The 18137-nt window shown below is 41.1% G+C and overlaps 1 protein-coding gene across 9 annotated transcripts in view; it reads right to left on the reverse strand.

Moving 5' to 3' along the window:
- Positions 1-18137, reverse strand: part of LOC119495703 (Kv channel-interacting protein 2) — a 197128-nt gene that overhangs the window by 143062 nt on the left and 35929 nt on the right. For 8 of the 9 annotated variants that reach the window (XM_037782436.1, XM_037782439.1, XM_037782434.1 and 5 more), the window contains one exon: positions 5216-5331. The exons of the other annotated variant lie outside the window; for it this stretch is intronic. The gene's annotated coding sequence lies outside the window, so the exon portion shown is untranslated. The remainder of the gene's footprint in view (positions 1-5215; positions 5332-18137) is intronic. 9 annotated transcript variants of the gene reach the window in all.

Raw genomic sequence — 18137 nt, forward strand, 5'->3', positions numbered from 1 at the left:
GTGAGGGGGGCACTTCTCAGGGCCATCCAATCCCTGTACGCCCAAAGCGAGAGCTGTGTTCGGATCCTCGGCAGTAAGTCGGACTCGTTTCCGGTGGGGGTTGGGCTCCGCCAGGGCTGCGCTTTGTCACCAATCCTGTTCGTGATATTCATGGACAGGATATCGAGGCGTAGTCGGGTGGAGGAGGGTTTGCAGATCGATGTGCTGAGGATCTCATCGCTGCTTTTTGCAGATGATGTGGTCCTGTTGGCATCATCGGTCTGCGACCTCCAGCACTCACTGGATCGGTTCGCAGCCGAGTGTGACGCAGTCGGGATGAGAATCAGCACCTCTAAATCTGAGGCCATGGTTCTCAGCAGGAAACCGGTGGATTGCCTACTCCGGGTAGGGAATGAGTCCTTACCCCAAGTGAAGGAGTTTAAGTATCTCGGGGTCTTGTTCGCGAGTGAGGGGACGATGGAACGTGAGATTGGTCGGAGAATCGGAGCAGCAGGGGCGGTATTGCATTCGCTTTACCGCACCGTTGTGACGAAAAGAGAGCTGAGCCGGAAGGCAAAGCTCTCGATCTACCGTTCAATCTTCGTTCCTACTCTCACCTATGGTCATGAGGGTTGGGTCATGACCGAAAGAACGAGGTCGCGGGTGCAAGCGGCCGAAATGGGTTTCCTCAGGAGGGTGGCTGGCGTCTCCCTTAGAGATAGGGTAAGAAGCTCAGTCATCCGTGAGGGACTCGGAGTAGAGTCCTTGCTCCTTTGCGTCGAAAGGAGCCAGTTGAGGTGGTTCGGGCATCTAGCACGGATGCCTCCTGGGCGCCTCCCTTGGGAGGTGTTCCAGGCACGACCAGCTGGGAGGAGACCACGGGGAAGACCCAGGACTAGGTGGAGAGATTATATCTCTACTCTGGCCTGGGAACGCCTCGGGATCCCCCAGTCAGAGCTGGTTAATGTGGCCCGGGAAAGGGAAGTTTGGGGTCCCCTGCTGGAGCTGTTGCCCCCGCGACCCGATCCCGGATAAGCGGTTGAAGATGGATGGATGGATGGAGCGAAAATTGACACCTGCGTCACCTGTTGCTGGACATTCATTGGAAAAAAAAACACGAAAAATGAGGAATAACTTTTCATAAGATATCATACAAACTGTTATATGAGGATATGTTGATCTGATACATTGAAATAAGTGTATCCTACTAATCTTTTCACAAAGCTGCTTACTCCAAATATGTTGATAAACTTAAATTATTAACATGATACACATGACAGTTTAACTGTATTCTCGCTACTACAATTCACTTGATGTGATCATGTAAATTGTTTGACTAGACACGACTCCTCACTCAGTCTACTTAAAATTGTAGAGCTGTCGTGTTTTTTTCTCATAAATAAAATATTTGGCCATGTAATGAAACTGGGTAGCAGAGAGCATATTAACTAGCCAAAGTCCATTGTGGCTTTTGGGCAAGTTATTTATAGATTTAAAGGGTCACTCTACCGATTTTAATGAATGCCCATTGGATGATGTCTTTGTTTGAAGAAATAACCCACTGATGTTGTCAACTTTATTTAAGTACAATGTGATTTTTCTGGAGTAGTCTCTTAATTGGCTACCGCTACAACCCATTCTCACTCTCAACTGCTCAAATATCGCCGTTTGGTAAGTGCACTTGGGTACCAATGCTCAGAGGCACCATTTAGCAACAAGCCGGGCTTTCAACTAAAGCCAATGTAAACCCACCCGCAGCATTACTCAATGGTCAGAGCATGTGACGTAGTTTTAATGGCGTGAGAGCCCGCTCAGGGTGGGCAGGAGGGGAGGTGGATGGGTCAAACAAACACAGGATTTACACCGAGTAGACCACTGTTTGTGGGCCGCGTGAAACTATAAGTAACTGGTGACTTACTTTGTCACGTAGTCCCGTGAGCCGTCAGTCACAAGATCAGGTTAGTCACTCTGTAGTCACGTGAGTCATACATCAGTGAAGTTAACGTCAACCGTGACCGTTTCCTAAACCTAACTACGTGGTTGTGTTGCCTATACCTAATGTCCTGTGAAAACGGAAGTTTATTTTGAAAGGACACTAAACTTTTAACGAGCGTATATAGACACGCCGTCCTTTCCAAAGTAATCCAAAAGTAATACAAGAGGGGAACCCTGTGCATTGGTTTCTGATGCCGAGGGGCACTGACCAAACGGCGGTATTTGACGAGTTAGGAGTGAGAATGTGTTGACCACTAATATAATCTGCTGCCAGCAACATTTGTGATTTCAGCTGATGAAATAGTTGATCAGTGCTGGCTATAAATGAGTGGGTCATTGTTTGATTCATTGCTCTTTGCTAATAAAACTAAAGGGGAGAAATTAACAATTTATGAATTATAGCATCAGACCTTCGAAAAACTGGGTATTTTGCCAACCTGGAAATGGATCCATGGGCTAACCATCAAATATTTGAAGTTTTACACAGGTATGATTTGTTGCTGGGCTACTGTGTTGAAAAGCTTTTACAGGTGTTCATGCTGTTGTTCTTAACTACTATAGTAACCGCAACACACAACAGGGAGCCTAAAAATAGAACTAGACTGGAGAGAGAGACACACAGGAAGAAATAGGGAAGGAGAAAATGTGAAAATCGTACGTTCTCTCAGCACTTGTCTTGTCGTTTTATGAAGCATGTGAATGATCTCAGCTGCTTTCCCGCCCCGTCTTGTTCCCTGTCCCTCATGCACTCGTGCTCTGTCCTTCATCCTCACACACATGAGCACACACACACACCCACACACACATGCAGTCATGGGAGCATGAAGAGGCATACATCTCGAGGAAGAGGGTGTAAAGGCAAGTAAGCTACAGAGAATATGAAATCTATTTCTTTTGAGGATGACAGTGTGAGATGCACACACACACACACACACAGTGATGTTCACACAGTTGTGTACCAAATACAAAATACATGGAGCCTTCCTGCTGTGACTCGGAAAAAAACACCCAGGTGCATCTTTCATTGGGTTGCTGACTGGTCCCCAGATAGTCTTTGTTGACACTGTACTCTGAGGAAATTGCTGGTATACTTGATGAATATCACACACTCAAACACGAACACACAGACACACACACAGATTAGCCCCACTGAGATAGTAAAACCAAACATTAAAGAGGGGTAGTAGATAATAATAGAACACAGACAGAGTCAAGTACACACAAACAACGTATTGGTACACAGAAAACATTCAGGTCCATTGATGTTAATGCCGTACATTTATATGCAAAGAGATTTGCGCTTTGATCACAGGAGAAACATTGACAAATTGCATCTTGTAGGCAAATAGCTCGATAGCATTTTTCTAATTACCCAAGGCTATCACTGTAGATTGGGATCCATGTATAATGCACACACGCAAACACACACGCACACACACACACTCATCAGCCGCTAAAGCTGTGAGCAGGCTATCACTCTGGCCCATCAGCTGTAATAGGTTTTCACAAACACCATCACAAATGCGCACACACACACACACATGCAGTCACACCTGAGGGGGGTTCATTCTGCTTTTGCTATTTTTGGCCGTGAATGAATCCCATCTTTCATAACTTGCATTATTCAAACAAAATCCCCAAAACCTTCTGATTGGGAGAGCGCCGGAGAATGCCACTGGGTGCAGGGAAATGCAAAGGCTCTTCGCACGCACGCACGCACGCACGCACGCACACACACACATACACACACATACACACACAGTGTCAGAGCCATAGGCAGAGCTGTCCACATGACAAACGAGGCTCTGAACCCAGGGCTATTCAAAAAGGTCTGCAGCCAGACTACAGAGAGGGAAACCCCATCTCTCCTCTTCCCTCCTACACCTGCTTCTCCCCCAACACACACACACACACTCACACTCACTCACACACACATTTTCGCACTTTCCCTGCAAAATCATCAGGATAAATTATCTTCAAATTATATTACCTGGCTGACTTGTGTATAATTGATCATTGTAAGCGTGTGTGGCAAGTTGCAAGTTAGGTTCTGAATTTGGAAAGTTCATCAAGCTATCTAAAGTCTGGTTTCGGATGTTGAACTTATAATAACATTCACAAGATCAGGAATAGACGATTCTCAAAACCGCAATTTAAGCCCTTGCATTCAATTCCTACATCTAGACCATCATCATCATCACTGTTGTAGACTTCTTTCTTTTCAACATTATCAATAAAACTACAAAACCGTGTCAATTTGTGCAACAGAAGAGGGGTCAAGTTGTGCCATAAAACAATTATTCTGTATTTTCTCTATCATCTATATTTGTGAAAACTAGTAAATACAGGCGGCTGTGGCTCAGGTGGTAGAGCTTGATATTTATACTAGGGCCCTCAGTCGATTAAAATATTGAATTACAATTAATCGCATGATTGTCCATAGTTAATTACAATTAATCGCAAATTAATCGTAAATTTTGTATCTGTTCAAAATGTAACTTAAAGGGAGATTTGTCAAGTATTTAATACTCTTATCAACATGGGAGTGGGCAAATATGCTGCTTTATGTAAATGTATGTATATATTTATTATTGTAAATCAATTAACAACACAAAACAATGACAAATATTGTCCAGAAACCCTCTCAGGTACTGCATTTAGCATAAAACAATATGCTCAAATCATAACATGGCAAACTGCAGCCCAATAGACAACAACAGCTGTCAGTGTGTCAGTGTGCTGACTTGACTATGACTTGCCCCAAACTGCATGTGATTATCATAAAGTGGGCATGTCTGTAGAGGGGAGACTCGTGGGTACCCATAGAACCCATTTTTCACCCCTTTGAAAATGGCCATGACAGGTTGTCCTCGTCAAAATTTAGCACAAGTTTGGAGCGTTATTTAATCTCCTTTGCAACTAGTATGACATGGTTGGTACCAATGGATTCCTTAGGTTTTCTAGATTTATCTGATACCAGTATCTTCACTGTAGCTTTAAAACCTGAGCCCGCTACAACCTCCGAAAGATCGACTGTGTTAATGCGCTAAAGAAATTAGTGGTGTTAAAAATTAATTTGCGTTAACGTGTGTTATTATCGTGTTAACTTTGACAGCCCTAATCTATAGATTTCAGGGTCAGCATTAGGGTTTGCGTTGGTTTGATTTGTGCTTTGAGACATGTCTAGTTTTGTCAGTCGCTCAATTAACTGGACATCAGAATTGATAAACAAAGGTCTTACCTAGAAAATGATGCTGGCCGTCTCCGCCTCTGACTCATGATCATCAGAATCATTCTTCCCGAGAACATGATTTGGAAACCGGTGCCTTTGATTATTTCTCCCGGGACACAAACGACCTAAAAGAACATTCACACAGTTGATCAGTATTTTACCGAAATGACTATTGCTATCAGACGTGTCTCATTTGATGAAATTGAGTTGAAATGGCATTATATCAGGATGATAAACCCTGTTCCTTCCGTGGCTGTTGTAGTTTTATAGAAGGCTCTTCAGCATGATTTTCTTTTTCTGTCTGGCAGAAGAAATATCTTCCAATAAAACGTACTCCTCAGACTCCAAATCAAATGTGACATATCTAAGTGAGCTTCTCATTGACATGGTCTTACATAACACACATAGTTCTTCTCATTGCAGTAATGAGGCCGTGGCTGTTGGCTGCAAAACTGACTCCAACATGTAAAGGATTCAGAAAGGAAGTCTTTACAATGTTAATGAATGAATGGACCTGACAAGACGGAGCAGTTCTCCCTCTTCAACATTATTAGACTCTACTTCATATTCCATTGTTTCTTACATGGGGACAGAGCTGCGGGGGCTTGCATTAAAACGGAAGGCTTAAATGTCAGGTTATTAGATTGACTTCTGTAAAATTCACCACTGGATTTCTGGAACGGGAATGGCAATGGGTGTTAATGGCCTAGAAATGTCACTCATACACAGTCCATCCACGCACAGTGCTTTCCGGAGGGCCGGGGAAATATGGCTGGGTGGAGACGAGGACTACTGCTTTGAATGGAGCCCATGAACACAAAGTCGGCATCTTAGCTGCTGCTGCGCTTATCTGCCTGAAGTGTCTCAGGGGGGGATGAAGTGGAGAAATGTCAACATTATTTATATGCGTGACAGTTTGTTCCGCGTATGTGTGTGTAGCGGTATCTGCTTCAGGGTTAATTTACAGTGAATGCACTCAGTTTCACTGTACTCCTTTTGCTCTTAATTAGCTTTCTAATGTGTATAAGGTTTAAATTAAATCCAGTACATATTGTCTGCTTTTTACTGCTTCCGTTTTACTCCTACACATATACACAGCAGTAGGGCTGCGACTACAGATGTTAATTATAGATTAATCTGCAGATTATGTTCAGATTATGCAGATCATGTCATTACAGTATAGAGCTTTTGTACACAATTACCATTCAATGTCCTTACTCTCCTTCATGGAGCTTACAGCACAGTATAAGGTACTGTTGTTTGTTGATCTGTCAGCTAGATATCACAGAGACATACAAAAAGGAAATGTGATCGGACGTGTAGCAATTTATAATGTAATAACCAGCACATAATGTAACAGTTTTGTGTATAATGTAGTAAATTATGGGAAAAATATTACATTATAAACTAAGCAAAACTATTTTTACAGAGATGAAATGTGAAATATTTGCATAACACGTACATAATTATTCATTTAACATGGTGAATGAATCACCTAGTATATTAAATTCAGCATGATCTCTGTAAAGGTTGTCATTGTCCAGGTCACTGGGTAACTTGTAGTCCTGAATTTTGTCACACATCCAAGAGGCTTCATCAATTTGGAACTGATGGATGAAAATGACCTCTAGAGACCAAACAGACAAAGTCCAGTTGCTTTAAATGAAGGACTCCCCTTGTGTCATGTAAAACTAGAAGGGTTATATGCTTTAAGAAGATAAGGAAAGTACTCTGTTTTTACACTATGCGCTGAATTTATTACATTATTCAACCTTTTTTTTGGCTTAGTTATAATGTAATGATGTTCTCATAATGTAATAACCTATTACATTATGCACAAAACTCTTATTACATTACGTGCTCATAGTTGTCTTACATTATGAGCTTTTATTACATTTAAATTATTACATTATACTTAGTTATTAGAGAACGATTGCACTGATATCTGTTGTTATGCTGGTTGTTTAAAGGATATACTTTTTTAATTTGATGTTATTTGTTGCGTAAATTTCTACCTAAATCTAAAAGACAGAATTTGTGAAATTGAATCTATTTTTCTTAACCATCGAATGAAGAGAGACTGTGTGTGTGTGTGCTGCAGCTGCTGTCACCGGGGCTATCTCATTTCACTCTCGATAGTTCAGCATTTGCTTGTTATCCATTATGGTGCAGTGTCTGCACTGTGTATTGTTTCTCTCACCTAATGCAACAAACACCCATATCAGCACATTTCATGTAGGACATATTATGAGTGTTGTAGCAATGACTGAGAGAGCAGATTTTTCTCCTTTTCTCTGTGTTCACTGTTTTAAAATCAAATTAAAAAGAGCGCAAATGAGAAAGTCCTGCCGCTGCCCGCCTACAGGCACAAACCGAAACACAACACCTATAATAAAAGTTCACATCACATTTTAAATTCACATGTTTTTTTTGGCCTCTGGATTATTTTTGGAACATTTCCAGGGTCTTCTTTTGAGCGACTATCTTCAGTATCCTCCAAACTGGTTCATAACTCATGCATGCACTCAAATCTTGATCCTTCCCGCAACACACACACATACACACACATATACACACACACACACACACAGACACACAGCACCTTTCCCTTTCCCTTATGAAATATCCATGAAGGTTTGCATAAAACTGCCTTCAAATCAAGACTGGAAATAGGTCATGTTTTCTTTCTTCATCTTTTTTGATTGCACATGACAGCAAATTTCTCAAACAAGAGGAAGGGTTCAGATTGTTTGTGTGTAAGGGAGTGAGGGAGCGCATGAGACTAAGGCCGTGTGCAGAAAAAAATAAAAAATAGAATAGAGGAGAGTAGAAAAAACCACCATGCACAATACATTTCTTTATTCTCAAATCATTTCCACTTTTTATAGATGTTTTCTCTTTCTGTTTCTGTTTGCAATGTGCATGATCCTATGAGACCCTATGACACTGATCACACGCACTGTTTCACATACTGTAGGCTGCTACAGTGTTATGAAAGGAAGGCTGAAACAAAAGATGAAAAAGCAAATAGAGAGAATGAGGAATCAGTGAGCCAGTAGAGAGAAAAGAGAGTCTAGATGACAATAGACTTTCAGAGCAGAACGCCAACTGTGACTCAGCCATTTTTTGGCAGAACTCAACTCAAAAAGATAAGAGGAGAGAGAGAGAGAAAGAGAGTCGTGCTCACGTTTTATTGGTGCAAAAAAGGTCAGGAGTTTAAGGGAGACTTTGCAGATTTTCAACCAGCTTTGAATCATTACAAGGATAGAGGTACTGTGAGGATATCATCAAATCCTCACAGTAGGATACAGTCCAGTCAGGCCATTTAACATGACAGCTCCAGATCAATGCATCCTCCTTTACCATCACCTACAATGTTGAGACTTCCTCATATTAGGGTCACCACCCTGTGAAGTAAAACTCTCAAAGCGCTCCATCTATAAAATCTGCATTAGCCTAACACACAATCAATAGACACAATAATATTAATATTCTCATCATTCTTCTTTCAATTAGCTAGTGTGCTCTGATTGAAATTCTGTCCTCGTCCTCTATAGGGTTTCGATTCAGAAAGATTACACTGAACAAAGGCCACATCAGCATAATGGACACCGCTGCACAACACACACACACACACAAGTTTGCTCATGTCACTTTTGGGGACATTACATTGACTTACACAACAAATAACACACTATATATATATATAATACAAATGTTATAGATATGACGGGTGGAAATATTTCTTTTCTCCTTACATATTTAAAGGTCTTATTGATAACATTTTTATGTAGATGAATATTTTGTAAAAAATAATACATCTACAGAGCCTTGAGAAAGGTGCCAAATTAAAGTATGGCTTTTCCTTAAAAAAAAAATATTATGATTGTGAATTAATCATTTAAGAAATGTTGGTGGGTCCAAAGAATGTTTTGTTTATCTCTGTGGAAGATATCTGGCAATTGGTTCCCACTAATAACAAGGCTTGTGAGCCAATAATATAATGACGTTGGTATCATGTGGTATCTCCGGGTCGTCAGTTAATGTGGAAAAAAACGGATAAATGGCTGAGATTGACGGTAAGTACCTGGCAACGGCTTGTTGTGAAGTGAATGCAATGGAACGGGGGGAGGGAGAATGTGACATCTTGTGGTTGAATGTTATCAATGTTATCAATAGCACCTTTAAGGGTGAGAGAACAGATCACTGTACATTCACTGCAGCTGGAAGCAAGGTGAAAAAATGAAAAGAGGCATTTTTTATTCACTTCTTATTCTCAGCAGTAACACACTTGATCACACATCTCTCCCGTTAAGACTCATTAATCTGCCATCCCATAAAATACCTCCTTGTCTCTTTTGCATAAAACACACCTCCCACAGATATGTCCTCCAGCTTTGTGCACTTTTACAGCCACATACTGTGAGCATAGACACACAATGGTCTAACTTTACCACCTGATGGTGTGGGTGTGTGTGTGTGAGTGTGTGTGTGTGTGTGTGTGTGTGTGTGTGTGTGTGTGTGTGTGTGTGTGTGTGTGTGTGTGCGCGCGCGCGCGCGTGCGTGCGTGCGTGCGTGCGTGCGTGTGTGTGTGTGTGTGGTGTTATGGACACCTGAGGACCTCTTTCTCCCCATTAAGCCAGATTTACACCCCATTCTACGCCCGCTCTCCTCAGGACATCCTGCTGTCCATTTTTTCCTTCTTATCTCATCCATGTCTTTCCTCATTGATGCTTTACTCGTCCCATCTGCCCTCGTTATCTCTTCTCTCATCTCTCTTCACTCTTTATGAGCTATTTTTCCTTCAAATTTTTGTTCTTATTTTTACTTTGATGGTTCGTCAAAACACATTCGGCACAAGAAAAAACAATCACCTTTGTCCAAATGGAATCATGCTGGATCAAGTATGCTAATGGACCCCATGCTGATCCTCTGGCAAGGCTGAACAGCTTTCACCTTCACTTTCACTCCCTCTTTCGCTCTTTCTCCGTCGCTCTCTTGCTGACTCTTCATGCATTAAACACAGAATTTAACCTCCACCTACAGACAGCAATCTCTTTCTCTACCTGGCAAGCTCTCACCCACACACAGGTCCACCCATGCACTCTCTTCTGACATGAATCCATCTACAACAACCACTTCAACGAGCCCGCGAGATACGAGGTGGAGAGCTTACTTCACTTTTTTTTTTTAAACTTATAAAAATATATATGGCACAAACCACAGGAACAGGAGTAGCTGTTGTCTACCCTCTTAAGATTAGCTTCGGTGGCGTCGGTTTCATTTGCAAATGAAATTACTTTCATAAATAAGAGCTGTAGGTGTGTAGTCATAGCAACGTAACACTTTGCTGGTAGAGGATACTTTTTTATTTATCTGGCACCGACATTTCTCTGCCTATTTTGCTCTGAAAGTGTTATTGCATATGACTACACTTTTTTATTGGTATATTTAGATTCAATCTGTCGCTTTTGTTTCGACTCTCAACTGTAATTCAACATGTTCTGCATTTACAGAATGTATGAACAAAACAATATGTGTCACATATACTCAATCAAACTCTGCTAAATGATGTTACACATGCTGTTGTTAACAGGTTTGATTACTTAATTGTTGTTCTTCAGCCTTATGAGCGTGCCTCCAAGTACAACAACTTGAGTGGCTGCAATTGATAGTACCACCTGGAATGGAGCTGGAGCTATGTTGACACAGAAATTCATGAAGGCTTTAATTCAACCAAACCCTCCATCTGCCTGCAACACTGAACACTTAATTTGCCTTTTAATTGTAGTCAATAAAGCATCATACAAGCCTATCTTCAACCCAATATGTCCATCATTACTCGTAGGAAGTGATCACCCAGAAAAGGATATATTCATAAAGTTGACATAAATGTTGCACGTTCATGGTGGCATTCTGATTGTGTGTACTCTTTATCCCTTACTGGATGCATGAGTAGATGAATCTACGTGGTTTTAAGCACTTTTATAATTCATGCAAATCTCATTCAAAGCCAGGCATTGTTCAAAGGGAGGAGAAGGATGTCTCGCTAAAAAGCATGTAGCATAAAATTTACATAAAATCATGAGACCTTGCTTATCAGCAGACAGAGGAGGCGAATCCTATAATCACAGTTAGCACAGTGATCAAGGTAGACGTGACGGCCACTGACAAATAAAGTGCTGATTGACCACATGGTCTTGCATAATGGATTTTTGCCCACTTAAGAGCAGCGGAGCAAGTTGTAAACGTAAAACTGACATATATATATATATATATATATATATATATATATATATATATATATATATATATCACTAGGGCTCTCAATTGATTAAAATATTTAATTGCGGGCGCCTGGTTAGCTCAGTTGGTAGAGCGGGCGCCCATGTAACAAGGCTTGGTCCTGACCGCGGCGACCCGGGTTCGAATCCGGCCTGTGGCCCTTTCCGCATCCACTCTCTCTCTCCCCCCTTTCCAAGACTCTATCCACTGTCCTGTCAATAAAAAAATGAAAAAATGCCCCCAAAAATATAACTTTAAAAAAATATATATATATTTAATCGCGATTAATCGCATGATTGTCTATAGTTAATTGCTATTAATCACAAATTAATCGCACATTTTTTTATCTGTTCAAAATGGACTTTAGAGGGAGATTTGTCAAGTATTTAATACTCCTATCAACATGGGAGTAGGGAAATATGTTTGCTTTATGCATATGTATGTATATATTTATTATTGTAAATCAATTAACAAGAGAAAAAAACTAAAAAATATTGTCCAGAAACCCTCACAGGTACTGCATTTAGCATAAAAAATATGCTCAAATCATAACATGGCAAACTCAAGTCCAACAAGCAACAACAGCCGTCAGTGTGTCAGTGTGCTGACTTGACTATGACTTGTGGGCATGTCTGTAAAGGGGAGACTCCTGGGTACCCATAGATCATTCACATCTCTTGAGGTCAGAGGTCAAAGGACCCCTTGGAAAATGGCCATGCCAGTTTTTCCTCGCCAAAATTTGTTTGGAGCATTATTTAACCTCCTTCGCAACAAGCTAGTATGTATTGGTACCAACGGATTCCTTGGGTTTTTCTAGTTTCATATGAAGTATCTTCACTCTAGCTTTAAAACTGAGCCCACTACTACCTCAGAAAGATCGATTGCATTAAAGCATTAAAGAAATTAGTGCCGTTAAAATGAATTTGCATTAACATGTTATTGAGTTAACTTTGACAGCACTAATTATCACTTTACAAAGTTGATATGACTGGTTACCTGACAAATGTAAGTCCAATATTCACTCTTTTTGCTCTGGTTTTGGTCTCCACCATCTCATGAGGGAAACATCAGACTCTTTAGCTGCTAAATGCTCCACTATGTTCACCAGCTAGTCGCTAACAGTTTGTCAGTGGGGTGATGGGCAGCTTGAATTAGCACATACTGTATATATTTCATGTCTCAAAAAAACAAGCACAGAATATATTGTTAACCTTTGAAGAAAATCTGATGTATGGTTATCTTCAGAACCACATTGAGGCAATTTTTCCCCCGTAAGATTGTTTTTTAAATTGAGTCACATGAAATGAGCGGTTGCTGACTCAAAGGCCACTCAAGGGTTAGATTGGCGGATATAAAACGTTTGTTATTGGAAAGGGCACCATAAAGGACTTCATGTCAGTCCATGAGATGAACAGATGCTTTCCCTCTTCTATTTTTTTCTTCTAGATGCTTTCCTTGGCAGAAGAAGTCTAACTCATTCATTTGTGAATCACATTGTGTGACTCAGTGGTTTTGCAAACAGAGGCACATGAGGCGTTTTGTTCTGTTGGCCATCTGCACCTCCATCAAGCTGGATAAACCCCACTGATACCCCCTGGCAGAAATGAGACAGGCAGCAGGTGCAGCGTGACGCCCAGCTCTGGCGATCGCTCCATGTAGGCCGGCTGCTGGCCCACATGGGTGAGAGACACCCAGGATCACGCTCCATGTCAGCGATCTTCCGCCCTGCTGAAGCACCCTTGAGCAAGGCATTGAATCCCCACCAGCTTCACAGATGCTGTGCGAGGATAATAAAACGTTCCCCTCCAGATAATGAACTACGATATAATTATCTTCTCTCTAAGTTCCACAATACGTGCTCTATTTGATTTCAGGGACGTAGCAGTGCAAACATATTCAAATGTATCTGCAAAATAATGAAATTAGCTAAACAGTTCACAGATTGGGTGAAAATAGAAATATGGAAGTGTTATGTAACATCAAAGAGAGAAAAAGAAGTTAGCATTGGACCATGCTAAGTGGACGCATATGCTCCACTGGAGATGGAGAGCGCTGTGGCTGACAACCATATGGGACAGATGTCACTGTACCGCACATGTTCAGATCAAAGTGTGACTCTGTGTGGGAGTGTGGGAGTGTCTGACTAGCCCTGAGTAAATGAGCTCAGCTCCTTTGCATTATTAAAAGGGGGATCCAAAAGCACCTGTATACACACGTAGGCAAAATTGTTGGTACCCTTCCGTTAAAGAAAGAAAAACCCACAACGGTCACTGAAATAACTTGAAACTGACAAAAGTAATAATAATTAAAAAATCACTGAAAATTAACTAATGAAAATCAGCTATTGTTTTTGAATTTTGGTTCAACAGAATCATTTTAAAAAACAAACTAATGAAACTGGCCTGGACAAAAATGATGGTACCCCTAGAAAAGATGTAAAATAATGTGACCATAGGGACATGTTAAACTAAGGTGTGTCCTGTAATTAGCATCACAGGTATCTTCAAACTTGTAATCAGTCAGTCTGCCTATTTAAAGGGTGAACAGTAGTCAGTGTACTGTTTGGCATCATGGTGTGTACCACACTGAACATGGACCACAGAAAGCTAAGGAGAGAGTTGTCTCAGGAGATCAGAAAGAACATTATAGACCTTCATGTTAAAGGTAAAGGCTATAAGACCATCTCCAAGCAGCTTGACGTTCCTGTGACTACAGCTGCACATATTATTCAGAAGTTTAAGGTCCATGGGACTGTAGCCAACCTCCCTGGACGTGGCCGCAAGAGGAAAATTGATGACAAATTGAAGAGACTGATAATACGAATGGTAACCAAAGAGCCCAGAACAACTTCCAAAGAGATTAGAGGTGAACTCCAAGGTCAAGGTACATCAGTGTCAGATCGCACCATCCGTCACTGTTTGAGCCAAAGTAGACTTAATGGAAGACAACCGAGGAGGACACCAAATCATAAAAAAGCGAGACTGGAATTTTCCAAAATGCATATTGACAAGCCACAAAGCTTCTGGGAGAATGTCCTTTGGACAGATGAGACAAAACTGGAGCTTTTTGGCAAGTCACATCAGCTCTATGTTCACAGACGCAAAAATTAAGCATACAAAGAAAAGAACACTGTACCTAATGTGAAACATGGAGGAGGCTCGGTTATGTTATGGGGCTGCTTTGTTGCATCTGGCACAGGGTGTCTTGAAACTGTGCAGGGTACAATGAAATCTCAAGACTATCAAGGCATTCTGGAGCGAAATGTGCTGCCCAGTGTCAGAAAGCTTGGTCTCAGTTGCAGGTCATGGGTCCTCCAACAGGATAATGACCCAAAACACAGCTAAAAACACCCAAGAATGGCTAAGAACAAAACATTGGACTATTCTGAAGTGGCCTTCTATGAGCCCTGATCTAAATCCTATTGAACATCTGTGGAAGGAGCTGAAACATGCAGTCTGGAGAAGGCACCCTTCAAACCTGAGACAGCTGGAGCAGTTTGCTCACGAGGAGTGGGACAAAATACCTGTGGACAGGTGCAGAAGTCTCATTGAGAGTTACAGAAATCGCTTGATTGCAGTGATTGCTTCAAAAGGATGTGCAACTAAATATTAAGTTAAGGGTACCATCATTTTTGTCCAGGCCAGTTTCATTAGTTTGTTTTTTAAAATGATTCTGTTGAACCATAATTCAAAAGCAATGACTGATTTTCATTAGTTAATTTTCAGTATTTTTTTATTTATTATTACTTTTGTCAGTTTCAAGTTATTTCAGTGACCATTGTGGGTTTTTCTTTCTTTAACGGAAGGGTACCAACAATTTTGCCTACGTGTGTAAGATAGGTAAGGCATGAAAAGGCGTATGAATGACATGATAATGCGCAAGGCAAAAAGTGCATAAGAGCGCCGTTCTTGCTTTTGGCGAGTCATTTGTACGCCATGTAGTCTGAACTGACTGCAATGTAAATGCATCCTCGTAAATATGCTACGATTAGAGCTAGTGACGTAGAATACAAAGTGAGAAAGACTGCTTATGGCGGGCAGGGAGGTGGATGGGTCCAACAAACAGGACTTTCAACCAGGAGACCGGTGTTTGTTTTGTACAGTAAGTTACATTAGTGACGTTGGTGATGTGTTTTCGGTACTGATGTTTACGTAGCCTACTTATTTGAAGCCCAATCATGATGTTTTTCCTAAACCTAACTAAGAGGCATTCAAGCTGCCTTCACATGATAAGAGATTTGCGCTTCACTCACTGTGAGGTAGGGCGCAGGTAAAATATGCCCCCAAAAAGAACGCAAGGAACACTATTCACTGTTTCTAGGCAACAACAACAGCTGCAGCTGTTCTCATTGGTTGCGCTCTGAAAGGTCAGCAGCAGCCACGGTCAAAGTTGAAATAATGGGAACTTTGAGCGCAGCACTTGGTGGCGATTTCGAATGGTGCACCACATCAAGGGTATTTTAGATTTTGAGAGATTCTTATTTTAACCTGTCTCCTGTGAGCCCCCTAACGTTTTACTTAATTGCGGTGGTTTACCCCAGTTAGTACAATCCACCATAAAAAACACCCACAGGCCATTGTTTCTTCAACCCATCCTGGCCAGGCACTATCATGTCTAGCACATCATTTTTCTTCTGTACTGTATATGTATTGTCTGTAGTGGTCTGTATTATGCTTTAGCCACGATTAACTTTTTGCATTGCATTTTAATTGCATTACATGATAACCGTGACCGTGCCTGCGTCAACATCACGGTGAATTAAGTGGCTCCATGTTGGTCTTAGTGTTGTTTCACTCCTATGGATTCTGTTCTTTCCCTTATCTTACATGCAGTGCAACTGCAACAGTGTATTTTCAACACAGTGAAAATGTAATGTACCGGAACGTCTGTTTCTATTTTTCAACTTATCCTCATTCAAGCTGTCCTTGTTTCTTATACTGGACTGTCTCTTAACCCCTCAACCCCATTGCTGTTTACCCCAGACTGCACAAGTTACTTTGCATCTCACATTTCTTTAAATTTCTTTTTACCAAGCTGTGTCTTCTCACCACATCTCCCACAACACAAAGTAATTATACTAGTCTCCTAACCTCAGCCACATGTATTGCTGTTTCTTTGTGGCTAAGAAACTGCGTGTGCCTTCTGCTTCTCACATTACACAATCAAATCTTTCAGGAGTTTAGTGACTCATCTAACAAGAGAAGTATTTCTTGTTCTTCCCTCCACCGACACCTTCCTCCTCCTCCTCGTACTGCATCTCTTTTCCTATAACACACCTGCACACAGGTTTGGTGTGACCAGTGATAATCCAGCCATTAAGAGGAAAAACACAAGCAACTATTCATCACTGTTAAGTTGCCTTTTAAATGACCAAGGACATTTAACTGGGCTATTAACTGTTAATTGACTGTTAATTGTCATTAAAACCGCTGCCAAAATAAATGTGTGGACTGATGGGCCATGACTATACAACTCAATAGATCTTCCTCCTCTACATCCAAACACTCTGCTCTTGTGGAGTCAATCTTTGTGCAGGTCACTGACTTTTATTTTTGTATGTTTGTCAAAGTTAATAAATTCTTATTAGGGCTGTCAGTCGATATTAAAATATTTAATCACGATTAATTGCGTGATTGTCCATAGTTAGGAACAATTAATCGCAAATTAATCGCACAATTTCTGCTCAAAATGTACCTTAAAGGGAGATTTGTCAAGTATTTAATGCTCTTATCAACATGGGAGTTGGCAAATATGCAGTTTTTTGTAAATGTATGTATATATTTATTACTGAAAATTAATTAACAACACAAAACAATGACAAATATTGTCCAGAAACCCTCACAGGTACTGCATTTAGCATAAAAAATATGCTCAGATCATAACATGGCAAACTGCAGCCCAACAGGCAACAACAGCTGTCAGTGTGTCAGTGTGCTGACTTGACTATGACTTGCCCCAAACTGCATGTGATTATCATAAAGTGGGCATGTCTGTAAAGGGGAGACTCGTGGGTACCCAGAGAACCCATTTTTGCTCACATATATTGAGGTCAGAGGTCAAGGGACCCCTTTGAAAATGGCCATGCCAGTTTTTCCTCACCAAAATTTAGCAAAAGTTTGGAGCATTATTTAACCACGGCATGGCATGGTTGGTACCAATAGATTCCTGGATTCCTGGTTTTCAAATGATACCAAGATCTTCACTCTAGCTTTAAAACTGAGCCCGCTACAACCTAAAAAGTTGCTTTAATTCGTTAAAGAAATTAGTGGCGTTAAAACGAATTTGCGTTATCTTTGACAGCCCTAATTCTTATATTGTATGAGTGGCATTCACAGGAAAGGAGGGAGCAGATAAGAGGATGAACAGTCAGTCAGTCAGCAGCAAACACACACCAGGCTTTCAGTGGTCATTTGCAGGAGATTTGTGGCTTCTCCACCTGACCAAGCCAACCCCCGCACACCCTCTGCCACCCTGCTTTCACCTTCCACAAGGATTGAAGGAGATTAAGTGTCTCAGTGGAACACCACGCCAAATTAAACATCTTCTCTCTATCTGTTTCACTTCCCCCTGCCTTTCTCCCAGACTCCTTGAGGTCTTTTTTCCCCCTACTCTCGGCATCCGACCACTGATTGCTTTTTCTCTCCTC

The sequence above is a fragment of the Sebastes umbrosus genome, chromosome 10, assembly GCF_015220745.1.
Source record: "Sebastes umbrosus isolate fSebUmb1 chromosome 10, fSebUmb1.pri, whole genome shotgun sequence".
Taxonomy (NCBI): Eukaryota; Metazoa; Chordata; class Actinopteri; order Perciformes; family Sebastidae; genus Sebastes; species Sebastes umbrosus.